Genomic DNA, 13,156 nt, shown 5'->3' with positions numbered 1-13,156 from the left:
ATATCAATAGATTTATATAATTTACTTCGAGGACTGTATTATATCAAAAATTTGAAAAATATCAAATTTTTATAATTTGTCATAAAATTTGTATTATATTATAAATTTAAAAAAATGAAAATTATTTGACATCAGAAAGACATGCTACGTATTAAGAATGCAATTCGATAGGTCAAAGTTACTCTTATGTCCTAAAAAAAATACTGTCGATACTTGATAAACGCTCATTTTAGATCCCTTAAGATATCACAAAGAAAATATCCTTTTGCTATGCATGGGGAAACAACAAGCTGTTTTCTGGATCCATTTTATACAGGAATATATTCCAATAATCATATTAGAAGTTGCATGATTTGGTGTATCGTGTTCTCGACAATTTATTTCAGAAATAAAGGGTAATGCATTATCCTTTACACGCAAATAATGTGTCCGAGGCAGTAAAAACGTAAATAATGGGTGAGGCGCAGCCGAACCCATTATTTAAACGTTTTTACTGTTTTTTTAGGCCTAATACCGCATACATCCTGTCTCAAAAAAAATTGTGCAAGTAAAAAGCGCCCTCTTTGGCAATTAGAAAATACCGTTGTGACATAATGCTTACATCAACGTCACGGGCGCAGTCTTAGCTCTCAAATGCCGTTTTTTTCTGTTCAATTTGCTTGTTCCAATTTCGAGATATGTTTATTTAACAACGAAAGGGTAAAATCACAATTGTGCCACTTTTACTAGGGAAGAGTACTGTACATGTAAATCAATGATAGCTGATGTTGATGCGTCTAATGCACTCCCCCTTTCGGGGCGCATGCATTAGACGCATCAAAATCAGCACGCATGCATTATTTTGTCTAATACCTCTCTCAACAAGTAATACGCGTTCATTAACCTATAACATGTATAAGTGCGCAATATTTGTTTGTCTTTTATCATAGAGAACAGTATTTACTATACCTCTGTTACATGTACAGCCCTCTTCCCTAGTCAAAGTGGCACAATTGTGATTTTACCCTTTCGTCTTTAACTAAACATATCTCGAGATTAAAACAAGCAAATTGAACAGAATAAACGGCATTTGAGAGCTAAGACTACACCCTTGATGTAGATGTAAGCATTATTTCACAACAATATTTTCTAATTGTCAGAGAGGGCGCTTTTCACTTGCACAATTTTTTTTGAGACAGGCTGTAGATTCGCCTAAGGCCCATGAAAGTCAATTCCGAGTTTATCGTCCCTTTTTTCCCCAGGTTGGTGAGGTGACTTTTTCATTTTTCATTATTTCATCAGATTTCATTATTGACCTAAAGTGCGTGTTGATTTAAAGCCACACTCATACATTTATTATTGTTATTTATAGCATGTTTTTATATGGGTAGGGACTAGAAAAGTTAGAAAAGAGCCTGGTTTTGGTTCCAAGTTATAAATTTATATGTTTTACAAACAAAAATATATATTTCCAATTGCTAAATCTGGTGAAAACACTGATACTTTGAAAATAATGAATTATTTTGGCATTTTTGAAAATTTGACGCGGGTGTTTTTAGTGTCCCAAAAGTGACGCGGGCGGGGGACGATAAACTCGGAATCGACTTTCACGCGCCTGATGGCGCACATGAGCTCCTTTAAATGCCTTAGGGTAAATGACCGTTACCTTCTCAAATCCAAACAAGAATTAAGTGTCGATACCCTTATTTGCTGGTGGGATTTCTACTGGAATGCACTTTTAGTTTACGCCTAAAATTCCAGTTATGTCAAGTGAGCGCATATGCGCCATTTGGCAAATATTTACGGTATGATGTGACCCATAAACAAAAATACGTGTGATTTAATCTAAAGTACGATTTGTTTTGGGAATTTCTTATTCTGTTTTTTTTATGGTTAACCACAATAATATTCAATGCCTGACCCGACATCGCATTTCGGCCTCCTGATATTTAATGGAGAAGTAGCAAAGCCCACTCGCTGCTGACACTCATCCTGACAGCAGTATTCCCAATCCTTTTGAGCACTAGTGTAACACCAAATATACGACCAACCGTAGTAATAACACCCTTCATTCCCAGTTCCACTGCCCCGGTAACACGTTGTACCGACTGCTGTAGTCATTTTACCATATTGATTCGATACTCCTCGTGTTTCGAGATCATTTCCCAGGAGGATTTGACGCAAAAACAAAGTAGCAGCATCTTGCAGTCCCTGTTCTTCTGCAGGCCGGGCCATAGTTAGCAACGGTGAAAACACCAAAATGAGAATAACAAAACAGGTCTTGTTCGGTGCGGCCATGATCTGTTAATACAAAACAAAACAAAACCACCTTGTTAAGGGTACACTAGGTATTGTTAGTCGAAGCAGCCAAGAAAAAAAATTGATTTTCATTATCTAAATCAATATATTATTGAAAAATAACATCTTGATGTTTTGAAAAATTTCGTTCTACAAATCATATACTTTGAAAACCTGCTTGATTTATAATAATGATTATAATAACAATAATTACTCATTTAACTGCTCGTTTCTCATTTCACACTCGTTTGCTCATTTCACACTCACCGACTCATTTCCCTGCTCATTTTACTGCTCATTGACTCATTTTCAAGACTTTTAATCATATAGTTAGGTGAAAAAGTTCAATTTGGTGACCACTCTCTGGCTAGTAAGGTTTGACGATTGATTCGACTTCTATAGACCATTTAGAAAAAAAATAGCCACCATGTCCCTCGCGAAAATCCCGGCATTTTTCGCTAGAGGCCAAAATCCAAAATGGCCGCCGCCAACATTTTGAAAATTTAAGTTTTGAACCAGAGAACCTATAATCATGCACAAAGACACTTTTTCGGATAAGTCGAGTACAAGGATTCCGATTCTGACATTAGTTTGACATTACGGCATCATTTTCACCCAGAAATCCAAGATGGTGGCCTGCACCATCTTGAAAAATTTAGTTTTGAACAAGAGGACCTAAAATCGTGTACAACGACACTTTTTTGGATAAGTCGACCACAAGGATTTCAAATTTGACATTACTTTGACATTACGAACTCATATTTACCCAGAAAAAATGTATGAATGAGAGCAGAAGTATAGGTGTGTCATTTCCGCCTTATCTGGGGTTCATGTCTCTTAAATGGGGTTTAAACTGCCTTATCTTGGGTTTACATCCCTTATCTAGGGATAAGGCGCCTTATCCGTGGTTTAGGCGGCCTTATCCTGGGTTTACGTTCCTTACCTGTGGCTAAGATGCCTTAACCTCAGCATATCGCAGTCTAAACCCAGATAAGGCATAAACCACAGATAATGCGCCATAACCCCAGATAAGCGACGTAGACCCCAGATAAAGCAGTGTAAACCCCAAATAAGGCGCCTTAACCCTAAATAAGGAACACAAACCCCAGAAAAGGCATCTAAACCCCACATACGGTGCCTTAACTCTAGATAAGGGTTGTTAACCCCAGATAAGGGTCGTAAACCTCAGATAAGGCATCTAAACCCAAGATAAGGTGCTTTAACCCCAGATAAGAGACGTAAACTCAGATATGGCAGTCTAAACCCCAGATAAGGCGCCGTCTGGGGTTTACTTCTCTTATCTTAGGTTTATGTTCCTTATTTAGGATTAAGGCGCCTTATTAAGGGTTGGGACTGGTTTATCTGAGGTGTACGTCCCTTATCTGGGGTTACGGCGCCTTATCGGGGGTTTAGACTACCATATCTGAGTTTACATTTCTTATCTGGGGTTAAGGCGCCATATCATGGGTTTAGATATCTTATCTGAGGTTTACGACCCTTATCTGGGGTTAACGACCCTTATCTAGAGTTAAGGCACCTTATGTGGGGTTTAGATGCCTTATCTTAGGTTTATTTCCTCATTTAGGGTTAAAGCGCCTTATTTGGGGTTTGGACTGTTTTATCGGCGGTCTACGTTCCTTATCTGGGGTTACGGCGCATTATCTGGGGTTTAGATGCCTTATCTGGGTTTAGACTGCGATGTGCTAAGGTTAAGGCATCTTAGCCACAGGTAAGGAACGTAAACCCAGGATAAGGCCGTCTAAACCACAGGTAAAGCGCCTTATCCCTAGATAAGGGATGTAAACCCAAGATAATGCAGTTTAACCCCATATAAGGGACATGAACCCCAGATAAGGCGGAAATGACACACTTATGCTTCTGCTCTCATTCAAAAATCACATTTACGCTCTACCAAATAGGGGCCATCTTGGATTTCTGGACAAAAATTATGTTATAACGTCAAATTAATGTCAGATTCGGATTTCTTGGGGTCGACTTACCGGAAAAAGTGTCTTTGTACACGATTTTAGGTAATCTGGTTCAAAACTTATTTTTTCAAGATGGCGCCGGCGGCCACCATCTTGGATTTCTGGGTGAAAATGATGCCGTAATGTCAAACTAATGTCAGAATCGGAATCCTTGTACTCGACATATCCGAAAAAGTGTCTTTGTGCATGATTATAGGTGCTCTGGTTCCAAATTTAAATTTTCAAAATGGTGGCGGCGGCCATTTTGGATTTTGGCCTCTAGCGAAAAATGCCGGGATTTTCGCGAGGGACATGGTGGCTCCATAGAAGTCGAATCAATCGTCAAACCTTACTAGCCAGAGAGTGGTCACCAAATTGAACTTTTTCCCCTAACTAATACCACGTTTATTCCACAGACGTTTATTCGACATGTCCAATATAACCGTTTGACGCAATTTGACGCATTTCGTTACGCATTTGACGCAATTCGACGCATTTCGTTACACGTTACACGCACTTTTGCGCAATCCCGCTCATTCGCTCACTTCCCTGATTATTCGACCGATAGCTCTCGTCATCGTACTCGATGATAACCCGTCGGATTCGCTCATATCGATTTTCATGCCTCTTCGTATTTCCTCGCCAGCGTGTGTAAAGTCTATGGGATTTGGTCGTATTGGTTCGTATCGATTTCTATGCATCTATTCGTGCATTTCGTATCTCCTCGGCGTCGTGTGTAAAGTCTATGGGATTCGCTCGTATCAATTTTTGTACTTCTATATTTATCGAGCGTTTCGTATCTCCTCGTCGACACGTGTAAAATCTATGGGGTGTTGTCGTATCGGTTCGTATCGATTTTTATGACTATAATCATCTAACGTTTCGTATCTCCTCGTCGTCGTGTGTAAAGTCAATGGTAACCTGTCGTATTTGTTCGTATCGATTTCTATAGGAGCTTTTGTTTAATTAATCGACAAAATAACGTCGACAAAATTCTAGTAAACACCACAAACATTCGAACGTACTCGTTAATTGTTCTTAGAATGTTCCTAGTATGAAGGTTACATGCCACAAAATAGCTTTCCATAGACTTTACGTGCAAAATAGGGCTCACGTTTTAGGCTATAAGTCGAGTTACGTCTTACTTTGAAATATATTTGATATCATCTTAATCAGAACAAAATTCTGCATAACATATCTGAAAATGACACCATATTTTAGGTCTACTTTTTGAGAAAAATAGCGCTATATAAAGAGGCCCGATTTTCCCGTGTTTACGTCCGACTGCTAACCGCGTTTTGATCTCGTGTGTTCATGCGATCATCATCGTAAACATCACACACATTTTCGCGTTTTCTGTTCAAATTAGTAGAGATCACATTCACAAGTTCTAACAAAACACGATTTGCAACACTAAAATTGTTAATATTGTACCGATTTTGCACACTTTTTATGCAAAGTTGTGACTATAGTCGTGATAAACTTTTACCGGAAACCGCTTCACAGGCGGATTTAGGGGTATGGACCCTAAATTTTTCAAAATAATATTATTTATCAACTTACCTGGGCAGGGCTAGGATCACTGTGACGTCACGTTTAATGCCGAAAAGCCGATAATAAATCTGGAACAAAGAATAAGCGTTTAATACATAAATTACTTCGATTGAAACTATCTATGGGATATGAGTCAAAATTGGGTTGTTGCGTCATATAGAAGTCCCAAATATGCTAATGAGGATTATAAATACAAGCTCTAACACACGTGGAACACTGGTACTCAACAACGGCATGAATCTATATTCCTCATTAGCATATTCGGGATTTCTATAGCACCTACCCAAAATGGGCATAGTGCAGTTTTGTCCACGGCAAATTCACCATGACCTTTTCAGCCATAAACCTGCTTAGTGACGATTAAACCGAAATATGCAGTACTAAACCATTAGGCCTATAGTAATCGATTGTACAATGCACATTTCTTACCACGTGATAATATTAATCCAATGATCGATCGAATTGTCCGCTACGGTCGGACTAATCCAATCGATAATGACGCTATTGACATATACGGGCGAAGCTCCACTGACTTTAGTTTTAGGAATTTTTCACTGGTTTGCTAAACGGTTCCAAAAAAGTAAGTCCCCCCTAAGACATTTTAGTATAATCCAAAAACGGCTTGATCAATTCTCTTGTTTTAAAGTTTGGAACATAGACTGATTACTTATGCATCAAGTGAGCGGGTTTTTGTTGCTACTTTTTTTTTATCATCTTCATTACAAAATGCAGCCATTTATGAAATTTTCGGCCAAAAAAGAACGTTGAATTTTTCTACATAGGCTTTTTATGCTTCAATTTGTGTTTGACAATTTTTTCCCTTTAAGGGGGTACTACACCCCTCAATAAATTTGTGTCTATTTTTGCATTTTTCTCAACAACTAATAAAACACTGGTAACAAAAGTAAAGTATATTATTGGGGCAAGGAATCCAATTACTACGCTGGAATTTCAGTGACCCAAGACAAGCGGTTCGTGATTTATGATAAGAAATAAGGTACCGCTAGGATGTACCTCATTTTCTATCATATATACCGAACTGCTTGTCTTGAGTCAATGAAATTTCAGTGTAGTAATTGTATTCCTTGTGCCAATAATATACATAACTTTTGTTACCAGTGTGTTATTATTTTTGAGAAAAATGCAAAAATAGTCGCAAATTTACCACAGGGGTGTAGTACCCCCTTAAGTGAGTACTGAATTTAATCAAAAAGAAGCATAATTGAATTTAATTATTTAGGTGTCACACATTCAAAAACAGTTTTTATAGTTCATTGAATAAATTAAAATGAATGCTGCAGCTTATTAATGTCTTTCAATAATGAATAGGTCTTCCTTCATGTGAGATGATTTCCAAGCATCGTTCTTCTCTGCTGTTGGTCAAGCTGGTTCCCCGCATGCTGCAGGATTTGCTGCAAAGTCCTTTACTGATGGTGGTGTACGTCCCTCACGTGTCCGCTTGTAACAAGTTGAGTCTTGATAACGGCCACCCATATAAATGTTTTTGAACCATTCAATGAAAAGGAAAAAAACAAGTGCATAGGGATCCAGCATAAAAGATCTAACCAGGAATATGTTGCTCCATTGGTTAAATTAATCAATGAACACAAGATTTGTCATTGAAGTTACAGTTGTTCCTTCCTGATAAATTTAATTAGAATGAAACACTTGTTAAATTTACGCATTTTAAAGCATACTAAAAGCCAATTTAGAAAAGTGCAACTTTTGTTGATGAATAAAATTTCATAAATAGGTATATGATTACTTACTGAACCATAAAACATGTTTGAAATGTGTAAAAATTAATTCATGAACATCTTAACTAAAGTTAATTTAATAAAAAACAAAAAAATATAGAAACATTCCTTTCTGATTAATTTTCTGCAAGTGAAAGAGGTCTGAAACCCGGAAGTCATGCATAAAAAGCCTACGCTCGTATGTAGAAAAGTGCAGCTTTATTTTGGCCGAAAATTTTATAAATGGCTGTATTTCTCAATGAAGATGATAAAGATAACAACAAAACCCCACTCACTTGATGCATAACTAATCAGCCTATGTTCCAAACTTTAAAACAAGAGAATTGGTCAAGCCGTTTTTGGATTATACCAAAAATTCTTAGGGGGGGCTTATTTTTTTGGAACCGTTTATCATTTACTCATCAAGGTCCACCGTTATTATAAGGACTATGCTAATAATTTAAAGATTGACATGTAGAAATAAACCATACTTGATTGACAGAAAGTACTAAATTTGTACCTATTACGATTTGGTGACACCCCTCTTCAAAACGCGACCAAATCAGGGCGGCCCGGTGAACCAAAATGTGCATTGGATTAACACGGGAGTTTGGATAAGATGGTAGATTTCCTTTCTCATACAAATGCATGGTCCCCCGTTATTAAAGCTTGTACCGGATTAAAAATATTTTGAAAAGAATAAGTAATTGAAACATAGAACAAGTACTAAAATCAGAGCTTTTATACTTTTTGTGCTGGGTTGCCGTGGCAACCCAGCACTTATTGCTTGGTTTCTGTTTTCTATTGTTTCTATTAGTAATTCATGAAGAAAACGGAAACTTGTAAAAATATTGCACAAAAAAAATATCAAAATGGTTATGACAAACATGAATACTAAAAACTGGCCTGTGCAGATATCAGAAATATTGTGTTGATTTTGCATTTTAAGGTGAAATAGGTATATGTTTTAGGAAAATAATATTTCTGAATCTAGACCAGGAAGTTTTGATGGTTCTCTTCACCAGCACACTGAGCTTGGCAGGCTATGGGTTCTATGGACAGACACACCGGGTACCATACATGCTTTGATGTTGTTCAGTATCTGCCATGTATGGCCTGTAACTCTGTTGAGAGCTACCTGAGTATTGAGCAATGAATACACATGTTCCTTAATCTCTTCATGTAGATAGTGGTCTGTCTGTGGTGGTCTGTTATCAAATATATGTTGCATAATTTTCAACTACATGTAACATGTTTGACCCTGCAACATGCAGCATAGACTTGCTCAAGCCCTTTCGGACCTGTTGTCTCTGTGATATGATATCTTATTCTTTTTCAGCTATATGGCCCTTGTCACTCTATGGGCCAAGGCTTGGAGCAGTAACCAATGGTTACTAACGTGCACTACGACAGCGAATAGGGAGTGTATGGATGCCAACTGGAATAGCCCATTAGTATAGTCTGTTCAGCATAGTACAGATGCTAAGCTGAATCACTGTGCACTTTGTGATAAAAGCATAAAAGTGTCCACACATAAAGTACATGGTCCAAAGTTTATTTCAAGATGTGGAGGCATTTCAGATTTGACCCCCAGTGACCATTTAGAGGTCACGAAACGCCACACTGGTGTAAAAATGTAAAAATGCTCCAATCTTATCGACAGATATACCAAATCATTCGGCTGATTACAAGTATTTCATAAATGTATAGTTATAGAGTTATTCTACCAGAACCTAATTTTTGGGTAAAAATGGCACATTTTGGTTGTTAGTAATTGCACCAAATTTGGAAGCTTAGCAGCTAAACTGTATACTTTGATAGAAAAAATCTTAACAATAAATCAGTGAAATCTTTTTTCGCCGGCATATATTGATGTATTGTTGTACCTTATTTCGATAAATATTATAACCTCAGTTCCATGCCTAAACTAATTTTTGTAACACAGTATTTCGAGGTTTGTAGTATAAAAAATACAATGGTTGAATATTTGTTGAAATATACAGAAGACGGAGTAGGCCCTACACGAAATAGTAAATGTGTGACATAAGGCTGCGATCACATAGAGGTATACTATTCGGGTATACGGTGCACGTTTTGCAGGTGCACGCGTATAGCTTAAATCGAGCAAGGCAATTCCATAGTACCGGGTCACATAAGGCTACGATCACATAGAAGTATACTATTCGGGTATACGGTGCACGTTTTGCAGGTGCACGCGTATAGCTTAAATCGGGCAAGGTAATTTCATAGTACCGGGTCACATAAGGCACTATTCGAAAAGGCCGTATACCTGCGTATAGTGTAGTATAGTGGGAATCGTGCGTGCTCAATTTTAGTGCAGCGTATACCGTCCTAATTTTATAACTAAACCATATGTGGGTAAATTCATTTTTTTGTAATAGATGCACTATCTAATTCTGCACATTATGACACCTCATTCAATGCAATGTGACCTCAAGAAGTAAAGTTACAAGCATTTGATTAGACGAAGAAAATTGGTAAACTGACCTACAAATGCATACTCGCTATTAGGCTCGCTATTCGCTATACGAAATACGCTCATTCGATCAGGTTGAGTTCATTTAGGAGTATACTATGTGAACTCAGCCTGGTCAAATGAGCGTGTTTCGTATAGCTAATAGCGAGTATACATTTTAAAGTGTTGAGAAAAACCTTCCAATTTCAATAGAATTTCTGGTAAACTCTCACTCAATGCTTTGGAAACAGAAAAATCCCGTTAGGTCTCAGCGAATGTTAACACTTGTCTTTCATGACTTTCTTTGAACGTGGATATTTTTTCAAATAAGTAACCAAAACTGGGTGTCTAAGTTAATTGGACAGACAATAGATTGCTCCGCGCCTTCACAGGTACCAATGATATGCATGTTCGCAAAGTATACGTTACATTTACAATCACGATAAATAACGAAGCTCCAATCATGAGCAATAGGAAAACCTGTATTGTCCGTTAATTTTTCTCCAATTTGTAGAACAAATACTAATAATTATAATATCTGATTAATTATGGTGTCAAATGTGTGCTACAATACGTATGCATGACGTTGAAACAATCATGATTAAAAAGAACACCAATGATTTTAAATACAGTTATCGCCGATGACTCAATAAATCGTATTTCTTTGATTAATATCGTAAAGCTGATCTTTCACCCCCTGTCGCTAATAATAGGCTACATAGCGCCCTCTGTTGATTATAATCGCCGAAAAAGTTAGCCTCAGAGCTTGATGCCGATGAAATCAAGAAATAATTACGATGACGTCATCAATATCTCTCGGGGTTTACTGCTAAATACGTATTATAGTATGGTAAGTAAGATGGTGCTGACGTCACTGTAACTCATGTGTAACTCTTAGTCGTGAAAAATCGCTTAGCAAATTTGGCATGCAAGAGTGTCATACATTCAAATTTAGCATCTCAGTCGTGATCTCAGCAGATGTGCTGCTTTGTCGCCGAAGTCACCAACAGAGGGCAGTATTTAATTATTATTAATAGAATGATACTGCCCTCTGTTTATCATTTTAGCGATCGATAGAGGGGGAAATAGGCAATCTTTAATGACAGTGGGGGTATAACAGTAATTTATACATTAAAAATACACATTTGACACCATTATTTTTATTTTTATTAGAATTATAATGAGTTTTGTTTAACATAATTAGAAGAAATTGACGGATAATACAGGTTTACCTAAAGCTCTTGATCAGAAGATCACCGTGAGGTACGGTGTCTAGCTTGTATGTAATGGATCGGTAATTTTATAGTGAGTAATAAGTATAAAAATACTCCATCGGAACTGCATCGCACAATATCACTTGCGTCGTTTCAGACTACAAAAATTGTGACGAAAGTTTCATCTCATATACTATACGCCATTAAAGGTCAAAAGTGACAATACAATGGTGTGTACACGCTGTAGCGTGTACGGTCAAAAATAGTTGTCAATAGTCAACCAACATAATAGACTGTGCCTATCTTGGAAATAATATGCTTTAAGTTTAATGGATCGGAAAGCAACGTTTGCACAGTATTTTATGGAACCTGTGAGCACGTCAGACACATCAAATTGCATTCTGAATACGAGGAATGTCCTCCTGATGTCAAATAATTTCAATTAAAAAAAAATTTGTGATATAATACAAATTTTAGGGCAAATTGTTAAAAATTATCATGATCATGATAAAAAAAATTGTATACTTGCTCGTATCTAAGGATCAGAAAATTGTGTAATTCAGCGTGGGGTCCAAGGGTCCGCTTTAGAGCGCTTTAAGGGTGAATATCACCAGAGCCGCATGAAAAGGGCTTCCGGACGCCTCCCAAAACAACTTTACCCAATTTAAAAGGTTTATTTCTCACAGTTGAAAAATCTGTTTCAAGTTTTTGCTGCATATCCTTAAAGAACATTTTTCTTAAAGTATTTGGTGAAAAATTGACTGAGATAGAATGTAAATTACAAATGTGGCGCCAATTTTAAGGTCAAGGGTCAAAATAATGTTTGTCCACACGTAAGCCTATGTGATTTGTTATTTGTGGTGCAATTTCGAACTTGTGTGAATAAAAATTGATACTCACAGACGCATCATATAAGAATCAACTTAACTTACTGCGTTTAGAATAGAGATGAATTTAGGAGAATAAAAATCTCGCAAATAAAATGATTCTATAGAAGGTCTCTTTTAAAATTATTCTGACTGTGCATATTGTTGAAATTACCAAGAGTTCAGAGTTATTATGTCTACCTACATGTATGAAATCATTTTCTTTTAATTTATTTTATGTTATATAAAATTGCTGAAGGAAATTTGTGAGTAATTGTTAGCGGTTTCATTTTACCTTGAATTGATCGAAAGTGAAGAATTCACTTGTACTCAAATCATGCCTTCATTATGCATGTATTTTGCCATGCCTAAATATTTTAGAAAGCAAATTAAATAGACCTGTAACATAAATTATACCCAAAACGTTGCTCTTGTATATTAACATGCACTGGTGACGCAACAGCCATAGGCTTACGTGTGCACAAACTCAATTTTGACCCTTTGAGTTAAAACTGCCGTCACATATGTAATTTGAATTCTTTTTCATTCCAATTTTTCAACGAATACTCTTATAAAGATGGTCGTTAGAAATTAGCAAGAACAATTTGAAAAAAATCTTTTCAATTTGAGATATGAACCTAAATTGGGTAAAGTTGTTTTTGGACCACCCTGTAGATATCGAGTCAACTTACCTGTAGTCAGCAAATGGATTGCAGCGATGGGTATGTGCATACAGTCAGTGAAACTTGAATCGGAGACAAATAGCTGTTGCTACAGTTGCTAACCCAACTGAATAGATTTCGTTATTGTATGTGGTATATAAACAGTTCCAAAAAGTAAATCACCCCCAGGACATTTTGGTATAATCCAAAAAATGGCCCGATCAATTCTGTTCATTTTTGGATTATACCCGGGGGATTATAACAACAGTGTCTCCATTGGCTCTGATGTTTGATTAATCACTCCCAGTCGAAAATTGTGTCCGCCTATTGGTTGATTTCACCAAACGGGCACTGAACAGTCATGAGGGGTACCGGGTGTGACATATAATGACTTAGTTAATATA

General features: G+C 36.9%; 1 long non-coding RNA gene across 1 annotated transcript; it reads right to left on the bottom strand.

Annotated features, from left to right (window-relative positions):
* Nucleotides 1-206: 206 nt before the first annotated feature.
* LOC140162089 (uncharacterized) lies at nucleotides 207-12,867 on the bottom strand. The gene is made up of 3 exons (XR_011860185.1): nucleotides 12,783-12,867; nucleotides 5,808-5,866; nucleotides 207-2,280 (listed from the first exon to the last, which is right to left on the bottom strand). It is a non-coding gene; the product is annotated as an uncharacterized lncRNA (long non-coding RNA).
* Between the last annotated feature and the right edge of the window lie 289 nt (nucleotides 12,868-13,156).

The sequence above is a fragment of the Amphiura filiformis genome, chromosome 10 (assembly GCF_039555335.1).
Source record: "Amphiura filiformis chromosome 10, Afil_fr2py, whole genome shotgun sequence".
Lineage (NCBI taxonomy): Eukaryota > Metazoa > Echinodermata > Ophiuroidea > Amphilepidida > Amphiuridae > Amphiura > Amphiura filiformis.
The sequence above is the reverse complement of the archived record's forward strand: the minus strand, read 5'-3'. Positions and strand labels throughout refer to the sequence as shown.